At 41.6% G+C, this 18,498-nt stretch overlaps 1 long non-coding RNA gene across 4 annotated transcripts in view; it reads left to right on the top strand.

Moving 5' to 3' along the window:
• The window catches only part of LOC111093071, a 61,892-nt gene extending 48,982 nt beyond the window's left edge, over positions 1-12,910 (top strand). For all 4 annotated transcript variants that reach the window (XR_005380273.1, XR_005380274.1, XR_005380276.1 and 1 more), the window contains one exon: positions 10,017-12,910. This is a non-coding gene — a long non-coding RNA (uncharacterized LOC111093071). The remainder of the gene's footprint in view (positions 1-10,016) is intronic.
• The last annotated feature ends 5,588 nt before the right edge of the window (positions 12,911-18,498 follow it).

The raw sequence follows: 18,498 nt of genomic DNA, 5'->3' as shown, positions 1-18,498 counted from the left end.
TCACGATTCAATAAATAGGCAAAAAATCCAATTCAATTCAATGGGTAAAGGAAAAGATTTTCAGCAAATGGTGCTAGATCAACTACGCATCCAAGATATAATAAGTGGGGAGTGGAATTGACTGTCATCTCATACCATATGCAAAAGTTAACTTGAAATGAGTCATAGACATAAAACCTAAATCGATAAAGCTTTGAGAAGAAAATATAAGAGAAAATCATTGCAACCTGAAGTAGGCAAAGATTTCTAAGGACACAAAAGAACAAATAAAAAAAAACATTTTGATAGATCAAAACTTCATCAAAATTAACATCCTTTGCTCTTTGAAGGACTCTGGTAGACCGAATTATGACCCCCCACAAACATATACCAAAAAAGATCCCATGTCCAAACCCCTAGGACGATTGTGAATATGTTGCTTTATATGACAAAAGGAACTTTGCAGTTGCTAAATTAGAATACTAATCAGCTAACCTTAAAATAAGTAGATTATCCCAGATTTCTGGGTAGACCCCCATGTAATCACATGAGCCCTTAAAAGCTAAAGAGGAAGTCAGTAGGGAAAGTTGAGGAGATATGAAGCATGAGAATAATTTAATGTTTCTGGCTAGGGGGAACCACATATCAAGAAACAGGGACCTGTCTTACAACTACAAGGAACTGAATTCTGACAGCAACCTTAATGAGCTCAAAAACACGTTCCCCTGATGGCACCTCTGAAAAGGAACAGACCCCACTAATATCTCAGTTTTGGCCTCATGAGACTGCGCAGAGAATCCAGCCACATGGTACCAGACTTACACCCTACAGAGCAGTGAGATAATAAATAAGGTGTTGTTTTCAACCCCCCTGTGTATGGTAATTTCCCACACAGCAATAGAAAACTAACACAGACACCATTAAGAAAATGAAAAAGCAAGCCATAGAGTGGGAGAAAATATTTGCACCACGTATATTAAACAAAGGACTTGTATCAAGAACATATAAAGAACTCCTACAATTACATAGACAAACCTAAAAACCAATTTTAAACTTAGAGAAAAGATTGGAACAGATAATTCGCAAAAGAAGATATGTAAATGCCCAATAAAACTGTGAAAACATATTCAACATCATGAGTCATTAAGATTCAAGTTATACACATATTGAGCTATCTTTGAACACTGATTAGAATGGCTAGGATTTTAAAGATTAACCATACCAGGAGTTGGCGATCATGGTGCAAGTGGAATACTTATGCATTTTTGATGGGAAAGCAGAGAAGTACACTTTGGAAAATTGCTTGGCAGTTTCTTAAAAATGTGAACAGACAACTACCACGTGATCCAGGTGATCCTGCTATTCTATTTTTTAGATGTTTACCTCAGATAATTAAAATTATCTATGTAGGGATCCCTGGGTGGCCAGCGGTTTGGCGCCTGCCTTTGGCCCAGGGTGCGATCCTGGAGACTCGGGATCGAATCCCACATCGGGCTCCCGGTGCATGGAGCCTGCTTCTCCCTCTGCCTATGTCTCTGCCTCTCTCTCTCTCTCTCTCACTTTGTGACTATCATAAATAAATAAAAATTTAAAAAATTATCTATGTAAAGACTTGTATGCAGATATTCATGGCAGATTTATTTACGATAACCCAAAACTAGGGGGAAAACCCTAAATACCCATTGAGAGTTGAATGGATTTTAATTTTGAAATTATGGTGTATTTATACAGTGGAATACTATTAAGCAATTAAAAGGAATGGACTACTGGGACACATGGGCAGCTCAGTTGGTTAAGCATCTGACTCTAGCTCAGGTCATGGGACTGAGCCCCACATTGGGCTCCTTGCTTAGCAGAGAGTCGGCCTACCCATCTGCCCCTCCCACCACTCATACTTTCTCTCTCAATAAAATATTTAAGATAAAATAAAAGGAATGGATTACTGACACATACAGCAAAATGGCTTAGTCTCCAAGGCATGATGCTAAGTGAAAAAAGCCAGACAAAGCATAGTACATAATGTAAGGTTATATTATATAAGATGCAAATGAATCTATTGTGACAGAAGCAGGTCAGTAAGTTACCTGGGCAAGGGGGCGGGGGGAGAGATGTATGACAAACCAGCATGAGAAACTCTTAAGGTGACAGAAAAATTTATTATCTTAACTGTGATGAGTTTCAGGAGTATATACACATGTCAAAACTCACCGAATTGTACACTTTAAAATGTGCAATTATTGCACTTCAGTTGTGTCTCTATAAAGCTGTTTTAACAATGATATGGCCCACCAAGTACATCTTCCAGCCAGGGAGGCCTGGCTGTGGTCCAACAGTTTGAATTCTCAGATGTCATGATTATCATAAAAGTCAGAAGGACAGTCAGATAATTAGGATTCTCTCCCAGAATGATCCAAATCAGGGTACTTATGAGAGGCAGGTGGGGAAAGAAGAAACCTTCCTTTCTCTGTCTCTATTGCTGATTTGAGGGAAATTAGCTTCCTGAAGAACCAGATTGTCGTGGCTGACTCCCTTAACCCACCTTGATACAAGCCGCTGAGTTATAATCAGTTTGCCAGCACTGCAAAGCCAGGGGGATTTCTCAGGTAAAAGGACTCAGTTCCTAGGATGCTAGAAGGCTTGATATCTGGCCCCCCATTATTATCAAGCATTGCATTTGAGTTTGTTAGTGGTGGCCAATTGGATTATCTATAGATAAATCTCAGAGACTTTTGGTTTAAAAGACAAAGAAAACCCCTGAGAAATTTTCTAACCAGCCTCAGAGCATCAAGATGACTTTATCACATCTGTGAAAGAAAGAAAATTGTCCTAATCACATCTTTTGAATTTTGTATTCCAGGGCCCACTTGGAGGCCTATCTATCTGCATTGTAGGGCTAGTTTCCAAGCTCATGGTTCTCAGGAAGCATAGCTGATTGCTGAGCAGAAATCTAGGAATTGCTAGTGCAGGGGGGATTGTGGCTCCCCCTGGTACAAGCACCCGCAGCATAGCGGAGCAGACTGACCTCCATCCTTCCCACAATATGCTTCGGCCCTGGCACAGACACCAGCCAGCTGCAGAGGCTTTGACCCCTTCTCCACTAGCAGAGTCAGTGCCAGGTTGGAAAACAGAAAAGATGTAATCTCTTCTCTGTCATGGGCAGCAAGCTCAGTGAGTAGCACAGATAAGAGTTTTCACATGACATCATTCCTATTAGCTTCAAGACAACCCCCTCACAATCCTTATTCTCCAGGAAAAACATTTTAATGCATCTTGAGGACAAATCATTTAACCTTCCTTACAATGCAAGCTAGATATCATCATAAACATTTTATAGTTGACAAAACAAAGGTTAAGGAATTCACCCAAGTGACTAGTCTAATAATTGTCCAATCTGTAATTTGAACACAATTTTAGGAATTTCTCAAACCCATACATTTTCTACCCTACCAGGCACCTTAGTAGATTACTCAGCTTGTTTTAAGTGATTTTTATATGGTGATGCTTCTTTATTTATAGAACTTCAGCAAACATGTTCACACTATTATCTCTGGCACATTTGTAGGGCATTAGAATAGTAAGATGGCATCTGGCTTCACAGGTCCTTGGTGGATTCCTATGGTCCCGTTTTGGGTTCTCAGTCTTCAGGTTCAGAACTCAATTTTTCCAACATCAGAAACTAATTTACTAGCTACTAGGAATCTGATTGGTAAATAAGAGTTCTAATTCATTATTTAAAAGGATAAGTAGACCCAGAAGACAGATTAGAATGTTGGTCACAGCATCTCACCCGTTCCACAAATATTTATTGTGCACTAGGTGCCAGCAGAGTTCTGGATGCTTGGGATAAGACAGTAAATATGAGAAAGATCCCTGCTTTCACAGTGGTTACGTTGCCAGTCCTGATAATTTAAATTGCTAGTTGAGCAGGAAGCAGTCATGCAAGCCGTGGGATGTTCAGCTTTGACTATGCAGAATTTGAAGTGTCTATGGGTTAATCAAGAGGGCATTACCAGCAGAGGCAATGGTGTGCTAGCGTTGCCTCATGCCAGCTCTGGAGAGCCAACTGCTAAATTTTCAGTTATTTTGTGAGCTGGTTGATGCCATGGTCAGTGTATTTGTGCCATGGAAACTGGCAAACTTCAAATCAGAGCTCCTCTTTCCTTTCTCTATGAGAGCCAGATATTAAAGATTCCCTGGTACATCATTGAGTAGGGAAGCAGAGGACTGGGTATGAAGACCAGGAAAAAGACTCGAACTTCCTTGGATTCTAGAGCCTATAATTAAGTTTAGGGATTATTATAATACTACATATGGTAGTAAAATTCTTGGGATAGATACAATAGCCTAGGGCAGAGTGATAAAAGCAGAAGATTGAGAAAAGAGCTTAAAACACAACAAGCAATGGTAGGGGTGGATTAAAAAAAAAAAATAGCCCTAAAAGAGATTTGTTAGGTTTGAAGTATCAGGAAGGAGATTCACAAGGGAAAGTGTAGTAAGACATTTCCAGAAGGAAGCATTCCACTTTACTTCGTTAATCTTTTTAAAATTCTTGTGTGAAGTTTAGCAAATGTCCCAGAGTTTTGATAACTGAGGTAGGTGAATTGGTGATAAACTTGGACATTTTCAAGGAGGAATGGGGAATGAAGTCAGGTGCATAAAATGAATGTAGATGCGGACCAAAGTGGAGATAACAAGAAGAGAGGACCAGAGAGCACATGTCTGATGGTAGGGAGGCCCTCCTTTCTGGAAAAAGGAGAGCAGGCTATTCTTTTCCAAGTTTCACCCCTTGGGTCTCACTTTCTTTGCCTGATGCAGAAAATTCCTTCTATTAGCACTTTCTTCACACGGAGGATGAAGAAGGCAATGGCTTTAGCTCTGCAAAGCAACCATACCCTCCTGAGACTGATGATGCCCAAATCACTGAACCTAGAAGTTCAACTGCTTATCATTTAGGCTAGGTTTTTCTACAGATGGCTAATCTCATTTCCCGCATGTTGAATTTTTCCTAGCTTTCTGCTCAGAAGGTAATCTAAATTTCATGCTTAGGGAATACCTTTCTCTTAAACCCATGAACATATGCTCCAAGAGGGAGTATTTTCTCTGCTCATTTTTAACTCATAAAAGATTCAGAAGGCTTGTGGGAGAAGAGGAAGAAGAACAGAGCTGGAGACTTCCATTGCCTTTTTAGTAACTACCACCCCATCCGCATCTCTGAGAAGCTGCCTTCTCTACAGATGCACTGAGAGGGATGCTCAAGCTCTGAGTCAGGATATCCCATCTCTGGGTCTCAGCTGAGGGGGCTAGGGGTGGACAACTACTCAACACAAGATCATTTCACAGTCTGGACAGAGATAGTGACTTTCTATGACTTCTCTCAAAAAGACAAGCTGAATTAACTAGAATTAATTAGATTCCCTCTCTCTGAAACTTCCCTGTAGGAATCTTAGCTTGAATCCTTCCAGTTGCAGGAGGGTATGCTGGAAGGGAGAGTAAACACAAAAAGGAATAGGAAGGCAGAGGAAATCAGAGATGGGAGATCATGCACTTTCTGAGAGACAGAGAGGGTGAGCGCCATAAGCTGGAGCTTAGAACTGGAAAGCCAGAAACCAAGAACAAAGTCTGATCTAGAGATCATTTATGCAAGGCCTCAGTTCATGACCAGAGCCTACTTAACATAGACATGAGAATTTTATCCTAAGACAGTATCTTTTCATGATTGCCACTTGATGCCCTCAACAAACATTTATTAAGAATTTCCTCTATAGTCAATGTTTAAAATTTTTGAGGAATCTCCATACTGTTTTCCACAGTGGCTACACCAGCTTGAGTTCCTACCAAATGCGCAAGGGTTTCTTTTGCTCCACATCCTCATCAACACTTGTTATTTCTTGCGTTTTTGATTTTAGCCATTCTGAAAGGTGTGAGGTAATATCTCATGGGGGTTTTGATTTATATTTCCCTGATGATGAGTGATGTTGAGCATCTTTTCATGTGTCACTCTTATGTGGAATTTAAGAAACAAAATAAATGAACAAAGAAAAAAGAGACACAAAGAGACTCTTAAATACACAGAACAAACTGATGATTACAAGAGGGGAGGTAGGTGGGGGAATGGATGAAACAGGTGATGGGGATTAAGAGCACACTTACCGTCATGAGCACTGACTAATGAATCGAATTGTTGAATCGCTATATTGTATACCTGAAACTAACATAACACTGTATGTTAATTATACTTGAATAATAAAAAAAGAACTTACTCTATTCCAGACATATAGTGCATTAGGCCCTAACCTCACAGTGCTCAGATAGTTCTCTAGAATGGGAAAAAGAAAAGAAAAACCTCTGTGCTAAGAATTCTTTGGAAAAAGTAGAAGAGGAAAATTTGAAACCATGGCTAAAGCCACCATGTAGGGATAGAACAAAATTGCAATAAGTGAAGGACAGTCTGATTTTCTATCAGCAGATTGAGGATAGCTCAGACTCCAAAAGCCAACTACAGGGTACTTCGGCTTCTCTGTGTTTATAAACACTGGCTCATCATTTCAGATAATATAGACCATTTAGTCCACTTGACAGATTGGTTAGTTTCTCTCTGGTACACCATAGTCTGAGCACAACCAGGAGGAGTATGTTGATTTGGCTTGGCTAATTCCTATAAAATGCAAACACATTTTTCTTGAGAGCCCCAATCCAAGACACATGAATAATGCTCAGGCCAGAGGCACAGAAATTAGTATTTGATAAATGGGAGCTAAGTGGGATGCAATAATTAATTATCTCCTATAATCCTCAAATAGTACCACGAAGTGCATAGTATTATTATTTGCACTTTGAGATGAAACAAAGTTAAAGCTTAGTGATGTTAAGTCACTTGCCCAAATCACTGGGCAAAGGAGACCCCATTTTGCACCTGCAGTCTTCATTACTACACTATACAGAAGGTGTCATCCAGATTTTTTACCCAGACTAACCCACACCATTGGCAACAACAAGATGCAGTCTAAGTTCACATTCACCAATGACCTTCAGGATAGCTATGGCCTATGGGAAGGACAATTGTAAAGAATGACCTAGAAAAGGCTGAATGTAATTAAGTAAAAGATAATGTATGGACAGCATAGGAAATATGGTCAATACTATTGTAATAATGACAGATGACCACTACACTTACCATGATGCGTAGTCTAATGCACAGAATGCATGGAAGAAAATCACTATTCTGTACACCTGAAACTAATATAACATTGTATGTCAACTATACTTCAATAAAAGAGACAATATGAGTGGATATTCAGTTGTGTGAATGTGTGACTATTCAGAGTGACTAAAGAAAAAAAAAGCTAGAAATACACAGGACTTAAAGCGATTTTTGGGAATGGTGAGCTGGTCTTAATTAGCAATAATTGAACAAGGTAATGTGGCAGCATTCTCTCTGGCAAACAGAGTTGTTGGAAACTTTTAATTAGCAAGAAAATCTCACAAGTTGTGGCTTGTATCCCTTCCCGCCAGGCAAGCGCAATGTGAAAACAGTTGTGTAGTGACGAAAGCACAGAGTTAAATAATGAAGCAGTTCTCCAGTCCTTGGGAGGGAAGCAGGGCATCCTTTCAAAGTATTCACTTAGTGTTGACTGGAGGGAGAGAAGAGAAAAAAACATATAATCCATTCATACACCAGATGTTCCCACTAAACAATCACTTTAAAGAAAGCTCAGCTTGTATAGATGATAATCATTCTTGAGTTTGGGGGCTCAGCAAACACAAAAGAGCATTCCTGGTAGAGGGAGGCTCGCTGCTGTGACAGGCCACAGTACTAGGTCTTGAGACAAGAGGACTCCACTGTGCTGTGTATCCCACTGGCCTCTATGCTGGACACTGGGACTGAAGCACTCAGCTAGCTGGGTTTGTGGGTGGTCAGAGAACTTGTTTCTCCTGCTCCTTGAGATATTATATTGAAGAAAGTGTAGGTGTCCTATATCTCTTATATCTGTGCAAGCACTTTGAATCACAAGAATGGAGATGTCTTGTTTTGTGACCTGACCACCATAGGATCGTGTCTTAGGTTGGGTTTCCAAGAAGGAGAGCTTGGGACAGAGATTTGGGGCAGGTAATTTGTTAAGAGGTTGATCTAAAAGAAGGAAGGAAGAAGATGGAAAAGAGAGAAAGAATCCAGCAAGGACTTAGTCTCAGATTAGATTTAGTTTTGACTTGATCCCAGGGGGCTGAGGAGCATAAACAATACCACAGACTTGCCCCATCAATGGATAGGGTTGGGGTGTTGCTTCCAAGAGATATGAGGATCCCTCTGGGGCAGGAGCAGCTGTGATACATTAGCAGCCAACACTCACAGACACTGGTACCAGGTGCACAGCTGCCGGCAAAGAAGTGCAAATACAGGTGTAGGGAGAAGCCAGGAAATTGCCTTCCAACTCATCTCATTGTGGTGGCAGCTCTGAGCCAGTATATTAAATTCATTACAGGATGGGGTATCTCATTTGATACATACAATGACCTGATAAGATAGGCAGAGCAAACACAATTTCTCTTCAGTTCTGACTCCTATTTCATAGCGGAGGAAATGTGCCCAGATAGGCTGATTACTAGCCTAAAGAAGCCAGATAATATGAAATGAGTTGGAACTAGAGTCTAAGACATCTGCCTTCAAGTTCTGTGCCCTTTCTGCTACATCTCTCTCTGCCTCTTACTGCTCATGGGTAAAGGTGAGAAAAGTCAAATGGTGACAGCAAGCATACCAGAGGTAGCACAAGCAAATGCTATGGGGAGCAGGGACAGATGAGCAGAATTGAGCTGGCTTCACCAGGAAGCCTTGCTGAGAGGTCACATCTGTGCTGAGCCTTTTCTATGGTGGTTAGGATTTAGATGATGAAGGGCCTAGAGCCTCCCAGGCTCAAGTAGTCCAGAGACTAGAATCATCCAGGGTGCATCTGGAGTATAGTATGTGAATCCTTCTGGAGAGGGGCTGGATTTGCCTAGGCAGTGTTGGACCATGTATGTATGTTGGAAAAAGGGTCCTCAGTCTCTGAAGACTGCCTTTGCTCTCATTCATCTCACAGAGTCTCTCCATGTGCCGCCCCATACCCTTCTCCAGCTTGTAAATTCAGTTGTAGTTTCTGAATGTTAATTTCTGAATAGTTGCCTCCAGAGTGTGGAGAGTCGCATGAAATTGCTTCCCATGATCAGATGAAGAAAAATGAAACCCTTTAAACTTAACATGCAGTTTCTATGAAGTCATGGTAAGATGTCACAGAATTAATATGGATGGCTTCAATGAAGTCTAAGTATTTGAATGTCTCATTCTTATCTCAAACACTTCTACCTGAGAGTTTCCCCAGAGTCTCAAGGAAAAAGACAAAGGAAAACAAATTTCCACCTTCTTGTTCCTGAGACCTGGGCCACCCTAGTGCAGACGGTCTTGTAGAAATCTGAATGATCCCTGTGGCCCAGTCTAAACACTGAGGTTGCCTCCCCATCCACCCTCCCTCCGTCTGCAAGCTCCATTGACATCCCAGAATAGAGTTAGTCTATGCCATGAAAATATGGAAAGCTGCATGAATTCATGAGAAATTTTTTTTTTTTTTTTTTGTGGCTGTGGGCTGGCCACATCATAGCAACACAGTGACCCAAACGACTAGCAAGGGAGGCCTGATCTGTGTCCTAGAGTCTGAGAAATGGGATCATTCTCTCTCCTCCCTCAAAGAGAAGTGGGGATGCAGGTATTAGTGGGTAGTGTCTTGTTAATAATAAACCATTTAGCTTATGGGATTGAAGGGCTGATACAAGTTATGGTGTCTAACAATAATAATAGCTTATAAAAGGCAGACGAGAAAAATAGTCATAGCAGACAGGTTGTATTCACTTTAGAGAGCCAAAAGGACTGGGACATTGACCTGGTAAGCTTTGGGGAAGGAAGAAGTGGATCACAGGGCTTGGCATTGGATGCTGAGAGCTAAGGCCACTAGACGGTGATCCCAACTTTTATTTTTTTGCTTAAATCTTTGTGTTTTTTTTTTTTCCAGGAATAGGTCTATGGTATGAGCTGAAATGATGACCCATGAAAAGATGTATTCACCCAGAACCTGAGAACATGACAGATTTTTTACTTGGAAAAGGGATCTTTGCAGATAAAATTAAGTCTTTGGATGAAATCATCTTGGATTAACTGGGTGTACCCTAAATGCAATGACATGTCTCCTTATAAGAAAGAAGGGGACAGTACACAGAGGAACCCTATGAAGATGGAAGCTACATCAGAGTGATGTAGCTATAAGCCAAGAATGTCAAGGATCACCAGCAGCCACCAGAATCTAGGAGACAGGTGGGGAATGGATTCTTCATTGGAACCTTCAGAAGGAACTGACACCTTGATTTTGAACTTCTAGCCCTAGGACTGTGATGGAAAAAATTCTTGTTTTCAGCCACCTGGTTTGTGGCAGTGTGTTCTAGCAACTCTAGGAGATCACAGCCTGTTAGGTGTACACTCTCAGGAACAACATGTGGATGGATGAACTGCCAGACTGCCTGCAGCCCAGGTACCTTAGCTACCAGGGAGCAAGCCTATCAGCCAGCATTCTAATCTGCATTGAAACATGGGGGATTTCCATAGTCTCCCAGGGCCAGTGACCCCACACAGAAGCTTCTGCCTTTGGCACATCAGCTAGCATCGCTGCTCAAAAATATCCCATTAAACCAGGCTTAAGCACATCTCAGGGCTCCTGGGAAATATGTTCAAATGACAAAGCTGTTCTCCTTTTTGGCAAAGGTCTTTTATCAAGTGATACAGAGTATATTTTCAATCATTCCCATATCACAATGAAGAGACAAACCCTGTTAGCGTGTGTTCACTGTGAAAGAAAAAAAGAAAACAAAACAAACGTAAAATACCGCAGCTTGGTACACCCAGGGACTAGCTGGGCTTTGAGCCTCCATGAATCTTAGCAGTAGCCAGTGAAGTGTAATTCGATCTTTTTAACTTCATGATATATATTCATGTCAGTGGCTTTAAGATAAGGAAAAGACTTTACTGAAAAATGAAATATCTGATGAATGACTTGGAGGACGTTGAATAATACACAAATATTTCTTTCCTCTCAATCAGAGAGATTCCAGATCCTGCTGAGTGAGCTTCCATCCCTGTCGCTGCCATTCTTTTATAGGGAAAACAATTTGGGAAGAGGAAAGACAAGAAATCGGGGCACTTGGGGTAGGGGGGAAGGTGCAGGGACCAGGAAAAAGAAGGAGAAGAAAAACTCAGCATGTAGTAATTGAAAGATCCTAAAAGATGTAGGAAAATTGGCACATTGTTGATAATAACCATAATAACAAAGTTAATGATAGGCTCTCAGAAGGACCTCCTTGGTCTCAGATTTGTTATAAAGAAAAAGAGCCGTTCAGCTGGCAAGCGTGGCTGAGTTTAGCAATGCAGCATCCGTCCGCCAGCAGCCACCTCAGGGGCTGGCTCCTTGTCTCCTGCATCATCCCAGCCCCCTGTCTCTCCTGCAAAATTATTGGTATGGAGCCTCTTTGCGACTTGACAAAAGAACAGGTGTAATCACTCATGGGATGGTGTGGATGGTTTAGGGGTTGCCTTTTCTAAATTTATTTCATTGTTTCCTACGGAAGGGAGGAGAGGCAGCACTGGGTTTGTCAGATGGGTTAAAGTAGGGCACAGGTGGCCCGAGGGGTGCAAGGAGCATGCTTTAGGGGGTCGGAGCCTTCCCCTGCTTCCATCCTCCTGGTAAGGAGTCTGTGCTCTGCTACACAGGTATCCCAGGGAGGCGCAGAGGAAGTGCGGAGGGTGGGCAGAAGAAATGCTGAAATGCTCCCTTATGATGAACCTGTGATGCTCTGGATGTTTTCTATTTCACTTTCTTCATAAGAACAAAAGAGGAAATGAGGCTTAGGGAGTTTAGAGAACTAAGACCACATAGCTAATAAATACAGAATCCTGACATTGAACCTGGATCCATAGCTCATCAAAGGCAAGATCCTTGTGACAACACCATGAGCCTGTCCCCACAGGTGGAGGTGGTGCCCTAGATCAGCCAGGGATGGGATGTGAACCCTTAATTCTGAGAGCTGAGTGGGAGAGACTCCATTCAAAGAAAGGAAGTTTGCACAATACATCGATAAACACTCATAAAAAGCGTATACTGTACGTGGAAAACTGTTTGGAGAACAGCCTCTTTTCCAGAGCTGGCGGGGCCAGTTTGAGCCTACTCGCCTTGCATTCCATGTCTTCCACAGGTGCTCTCACCCAGGCCCATGGCTTCCAGAATTCCAGTTTAGAACCTTGAGCTACCCACCCTGTATCAAAGCATCAGGTGGGTGCTAAAGATCAGGCAAGACACTGGGTTTTTAGGTTCGCTTCTGTTTAAAATGTTTTTCAGCAGCAGGCATCGCCTCCCTCAAGCTAAGTTCTTCATCCCACAGTTCATGCACAATTTCTTGCCATGTTTGATAACCACTCAGAACCTTAATTGGTGTCGTTTTGTTCCAACATTTGTTAACAACAGCAAATTACTTATGGATGAGGCATCGCCAGTAAAATTGCTAAGCAGAGAAGTTTCTCTACTTTTGTGAAAGAAATAAAAGAGTAGCAGAGGGCAACATAAGAGCCATTTCCTTTGCCAAGAATCTTGAGTAATGATTTCCTGTATCTTTAATACTCATTGCGAAGGAACTAAGTAATTACAGTTTCGTTTTCCATTTATAAAGACCAATAAACCATTCTCCAGCAGATATTATGCGACCATAAGTCTCTTTAGAAGTTATTGTCCATCTTTGACCTATGAACGTCCCTATTTTAACTATGTTTCATAATTAGTATTGCAGAACAGCCTTATCACATTTTTTAAAACTTTATTTAAAAGGACTTGAATAAAATACCTGGAAGCCTGCTAAATCTGGAAATCCATTATGGATATTTGATGTGACTTTTACTTTCTTTCTTTTTTAAATTATGAAATGATCATATGTTCATCATAAAACTTTGGAATAATATAGAAAATAGAAACTGTGCAGATTAGAAGGTCAACATTTTTGTAAGTCCAAATCTCTGATTTTTAAAAAATAATATAAGATTTATTTTAGAAAGAGAGAGAGCGAGTGCACGGGGCAGAGGGGCAAAGGGAGAGGGAGAGAGAATATGAAGCAGACTTCTTGCTGAGTCCAACACAGGGCTGGACCCCAGGAACCTGAGATCATGACCTGAGCTGCAATCAAGAGTCAGATGCTTAACTGACTGAGCCACCCAGGTGCCCCTCCCCCCCAAATCTTTGATTTTTAATTTTTTTTTAATTTTTATTTATTTATGATAGTCACAGAGAGAGAGAGAGAGGCAGAGACACAGGCAGAGGGAGAAGCAGGCTCCATGCACCGGGAGCCCGATATGGGATTCGATCCCGGGTCTCCAGGATCGCGCCCTGGGCCAAAGGCAGGCGCCAAACCGCTGCGCCACCCAGGGACCCCCATGATTTTTAAATTTTATAGTTGTCCTGTGAGTCCATTTCTCACCATCCCCTCTTTCCTATTCATCCTCCAGTTCCGCCACTCCTTCCACGTTCAGAATTCTATCACTGTGCCAGGAGAGAAGGGAAAGGAAGATTCTAGGGGGAAAGAAAGTGTAAACCCCAATATTTGTTAATGCCATTGCCTTTAAGACTTCTTTCTTCACCTCAGCATCACCTTTCCTGGGGGTGGGGAGGACGGTATCCCTTTCTACCTCTCTGTTACTTTACTCTAAATGACCCAAGTGCTCTGTCTCCCCCTCCCCCAAAGTGTGACAGAAAATTGAATACGTATTTACAAGACTGGTCCTAAAATTATAAGTTCCACCAGGGCAGGACGTGGGCCACAAATTCTTACCTGAATTCCCAGCACCTGCAGCAGCATGCACTTTATTCCTTGGTTTATGCTCAATAAATGCTGAGAGAAGAGTGATTTTTAAAATGACTTGAATGCTTATCCTCTGTCCCCCATCCATTCTGCCTTCATTACTATCCTCTTATTTTCACTGGTGGCAGAGGAGGGAGGACTTGTCTCCTGGTGTAGGGAGTCCCCATGGGAGAGTAAATCCAAATGCCTCTAAATCTCACTTCAAAAGCCACAGCAATACTTACAGGTTTATTTCCCCAGATAGTTTCCCTCACCTTTAGTTTTCTAAGGCTGTTGTGTAACAAGTCCCACAGGTGAGGTGGCTTACACAACAGAAATGTATTTTACCACAACTGGGGAGGCTAAAAGTCAGAGGTCAGTGGTCGGCTGTGCTGGTTCTTCTGAGGCTCCTCTCCTTGCCTTGCAGATGGCTGCCTTCCCCCGTCTTCACGTGCTCAGCTCTCTGTAACCTGTCTCCTAATTTCTTTTTCTTCTAAGGATATCTATCAATCAGATTGGACTTGAATTTGCCCTAACAGCCACATTTTAACTTCGTTCCTTAAAGGCCCTATTTCCTGATATGGTCACATTCGGAGATCCTAGAAGTTAGAGCTTCAACGTATGAATCTCGAGGTGACACACTTCAGCCCACGCATCATGCACGGAGCGTGTGACCTAAACTACCAATTGGGAAATTTATCTGGAACTTTGAATTTTCAGTAACATGAGGGTAGAAGAGATAACTGGAGTTCTTTCATTCCATGGGAAACTACTGGTAAGATACTATCTGCCAAGAAAGCACTCCTGCACTTCCTGACCCCCATGCCTCCAAAGCTGTCCTAGCTCCTGGCTCTTTCTGAGTTATGTTCCTCAAACTGGAGTTGATTCCCTGGGCTTCTGATAACCTTCCCATAAGTTCCTTTTTGCTTGAATTAACCAGGAGCAGTGACTATTTTCTGCAACCATGCAACACAACTGATATAATGTAATAAATATTTTTATTGTATATATTAGAGAGAAAGAGTTTGTGCATGAGTGGGGGAAGGGGCAGAGGGAGAGGAAGAAAGAATCCCAACCAGACTTCCCACTTGAGCATAGAACCCAATATGGGGCTGGATTCCAGGACCTTGAGACCACGACCTGAGCCAAAACAAACAGTAGGCTGCCTGACTGAGCCACCCAGGTTCCCCTTAGATATCTTTTTAAAAACCATCTAAAGCTTTGCTCACTGACTTCTGACTATAGAGGGGTTTACCATCCCAAGACTGTAAAGCTGATAGGGGATCTCCATAAACAGCTTTTGAGCACAGAGAATTGGGTTTCTATTCCTGGGTCATGGATTGAAAGTGGAAAAAAAAAAACAACTAGGGTGAATAGAACATTAGCACACCTCTGACTTCATGTCCCCGCTGAATTTTAAGTTATGGTGACCACACATCCTGGTTTGCGTGAGACAGTCCTAAATCCATGCTTGGTTTCCCAGAGTAATTACGAATAGTCTTTCTTTCACCCCCAACCGTGTCCCAGTTTGAATTAAAAATGATATGATCACCTTATATTAAGTGTGTTTCGATCTTTATTCTCAGTATCCAGAGCAGAGTCTGTGGGAAAGCAAGTTCTCAATAAAAACTTTTCCTTTCAAAGTTTTTATTAAAATTCTAGTTACTTTAACAAATAGTGTAATATTGGTTTTAGGTGTAGAATTCAGAGCTCCATCACTGACATATAACACCCAGTGCTCATCACAGTAAGCGCCCTCTTTAATACCCATTTAGCTTATGCCCCTCATACCCCTTACAGCAATCCTAAGAGACAATATATTAACTATAGAGCTCAATAAATGCTGTTTAAATGAATGAACAAAAGGGATCTTGCCCGTTATCATCTACAGATACACGTTTAATTATTTATTTTTCCTCTACTTGATATCACTTGCTGGGTCTATATCATTAAGCCAAGAGGTTTTGGAAGGACAGAATCTTGATACAGGGAGCTCTTAGAGATACGTTTGGAAGCCTGCCATGTTCCTGTTAGCACCCATGGTAGTGGTGGCAGCCTCTTTAAAAGGGATGCATTGCAAGGCAAGGTGTGAAGCCCACCTGTTGTTAGAAAGTCTGCCAAGATCTGAGCTCCACTGGGCTCAGAATTCTTTTTCCCCCTACCTTCCCTCCCTACTGCCTGGATGAGGCTCCAACTTGATCAGTAGGCAACCAACATGCCACTAATTAGGAGGCACAAGGCATAGCAGAGGATGATTAGCTCATGATGAGCACACACTGCCTAGAGTTGTCTTGTTACCATTATAAATAGATTAGAAATCTGGGGAGCATCTGCATTTTCCCCTCACAGAGAATCTGAAATTGACAGGTTGAAATGAGAATGTGTCAAAGTAAAGCTTCGTAATTGACAAAGATTAACTTTATTTCTCTGGACTCATTTCTCTCCTCTTCCTCCCTCAATGCCCCTCCCACAAAATATCCCAGCTGCCAATGGAAGAAGCCCAGCAATTCTCTAATTGAACCATGAGATTTTGGAAGGTCAGCACATGAAAACTATTCTGGTGCTCCGAGGACCAGGTGTGTGTTTATAGAGACAATTAAGTGCTTCCCAGGTGATTCTACCCAGAAACGAAGGAAGATAGATTAGTGACAAGAACGACAATTCTGTTCTCTGTTGCTTCTGTGTGGCCTCCTTTCTCTTTCCATCTACCATGTTTGGACATACTCTTAATTGCAGCCAGTTCCTGGAGTACTGACAGCAATAGCCCTCTGCAAGGGAGAATAAGCAACAAGAGACTGCAACATAAGAAGAGGCTTCTGGGAGAGGCTCTAGGGAGAAGTAGGATCTTAGTGGGGAGAAATCCTTGGAGCCTAACAGCCTTCAGCTCATGGGACACTTTAGGCGTAGATATTTCAGCTCAAGAAGTCTCTGATTTTCAGGAAGCAGACCACATACTTTCTGAGGAGCAAATCACTGAAGGCCCCACTTTATCTGGTTCATTTCTAATAGCTGCAAACAGTGCTGTTCCCCAGATACTGAGCTGTAATGACAGATGGCATGTATGCCTGTCATGATCTATTTTCCTCTGTCTTCGGTTGACATTTCGAAAAGAATCTGCATCTTGTGCTCCCCCTCTGAAAGAGCTCTCCTTGAATTGTGACCAGAGTTGAAGGCAAGAAACATGTCCTTGGTACCTTCAGATATATAAAATGCATATTTTTACAAATAATTGTTTCATCTGATTATTTTTCAATGGGTGACACGGAAGGAACTCAAGTCAGTGACCCTCAGAGAAGCTTTGGGAGGACTCTGTAACCTAGAACTGCACACATCTTCACAAAAGCTTTTTAAGAAAAAGGACAAGAAACAAGAAGCAGGTTATAAATTTTGTAGCCAAAGAAACCATAAACGAGCCTCTAGCCTTTAATTTTATGAGGCATTTTGGGCAGCTCTGATTAAAAGTACCTATTTCTTGCCCCTTCTCCATGGTCTAAGTGTTACCAGAGTCAGGTTCTTGGGCGTGTTAGCAACAAGGCCAAACTCCAACGTCAAAGTTACAAGAAAGTTGGAGCGACAGTTCCCCTCTAAAAAGACACAGGGGTAAAGCAGAAAGTCCTTAGGCTAACCTCCCCAAGAACACTGGCAGCCCGGCTAATATAGAGAAAGTCCCTGCCCACGTTTCCACTCTGGTCCAATATGTTAATAAGGGGAAGAAAAAAATGACCTCGTCCTGATTGGCTGGAAGGACCTCGTTCTGATTGGTCGATATTGGCAGGGAACTCGGGCAGGGCAGCTCCTTGATGGGTTCTGAAGTCTGGGTCCTCTGTTTTAAACCAGCTTATGTTTGGGGCCTTGTTCTGGTTCTGATCTGCAGGAGAAGCTTTTTGACAACAACAGTCAGCAGAAAGTGCCCCAGGTGCATGATGTTTTTCTTTTTTTTCTTTTTTTGCATGATGTTTTTCATTTGGGGTTTACTCCCATGGTCCCTGTCTTACAAGGAAATTAGATCAGTTATATATTTATATATATATATATAAATATATATAAATATATAAAGTCTGCCAATACTTTAATATATAAATATGTAAATATATATTTTAAAGCTATAAATATAAATATATTTTAAAGCAATAAAAGGCGCTGTGACTTTTGGGATTAAGGTGTAAATAGCTGAGTTTAACTAAAACTCTTCCTTCTGAGGGGGAGTTGAGGAGGATGGTATGTATCCCCAGGTAATTCTGATTCTTCCCCTAAAAGTACAGCTGTAGGTAAGAGTAGGTGAGAGACTGGCCAGATAATTTTTACAATTTGAGGCCAAGGAGAACAGAGAAAAGAGATCCAGCACAAAAGAACTCCGACCTCTCAGGTTCAATTCATTATTTTCAAGCCCTAGTTATTTTGTCTCATTTGATCTGGGTTCCAACCCTGTGAGATAGATAGATTTCATTATTGTCCATTTATAGATGGGGAAATTGGCCCTGATTATGTCATTATACCTCTCTGGGCCTCAGACAATGAAAAAGTAATGCAGTTTTATTGAGACTTTTAGTCTATGAATAAATTGAACGCTATCTGAGGTTCTCCTCCCGTTTTTGTATACAATGTCCCATTGATTCCACTCTGAAT

Source organism: Canis lupus, chromosome 28 (genome assembly GCF_011100685.1).
Source record: "Canis lupus familiaris isolate Mischka breed German Shepherd chromosome 28, alternate assembly UU_Cfam_GSD_1.0, whole genome shotgun sequence".
NCBI lineage: Eukaryota > Metazoa > Chordata > Mammalia > Carnivora > Canidae > Canis > Canis lupus.
Note: the sequence above shows the minus strand (reverse complement) of the source record. Positions and strands in the feature narration are given on the sequence as shown.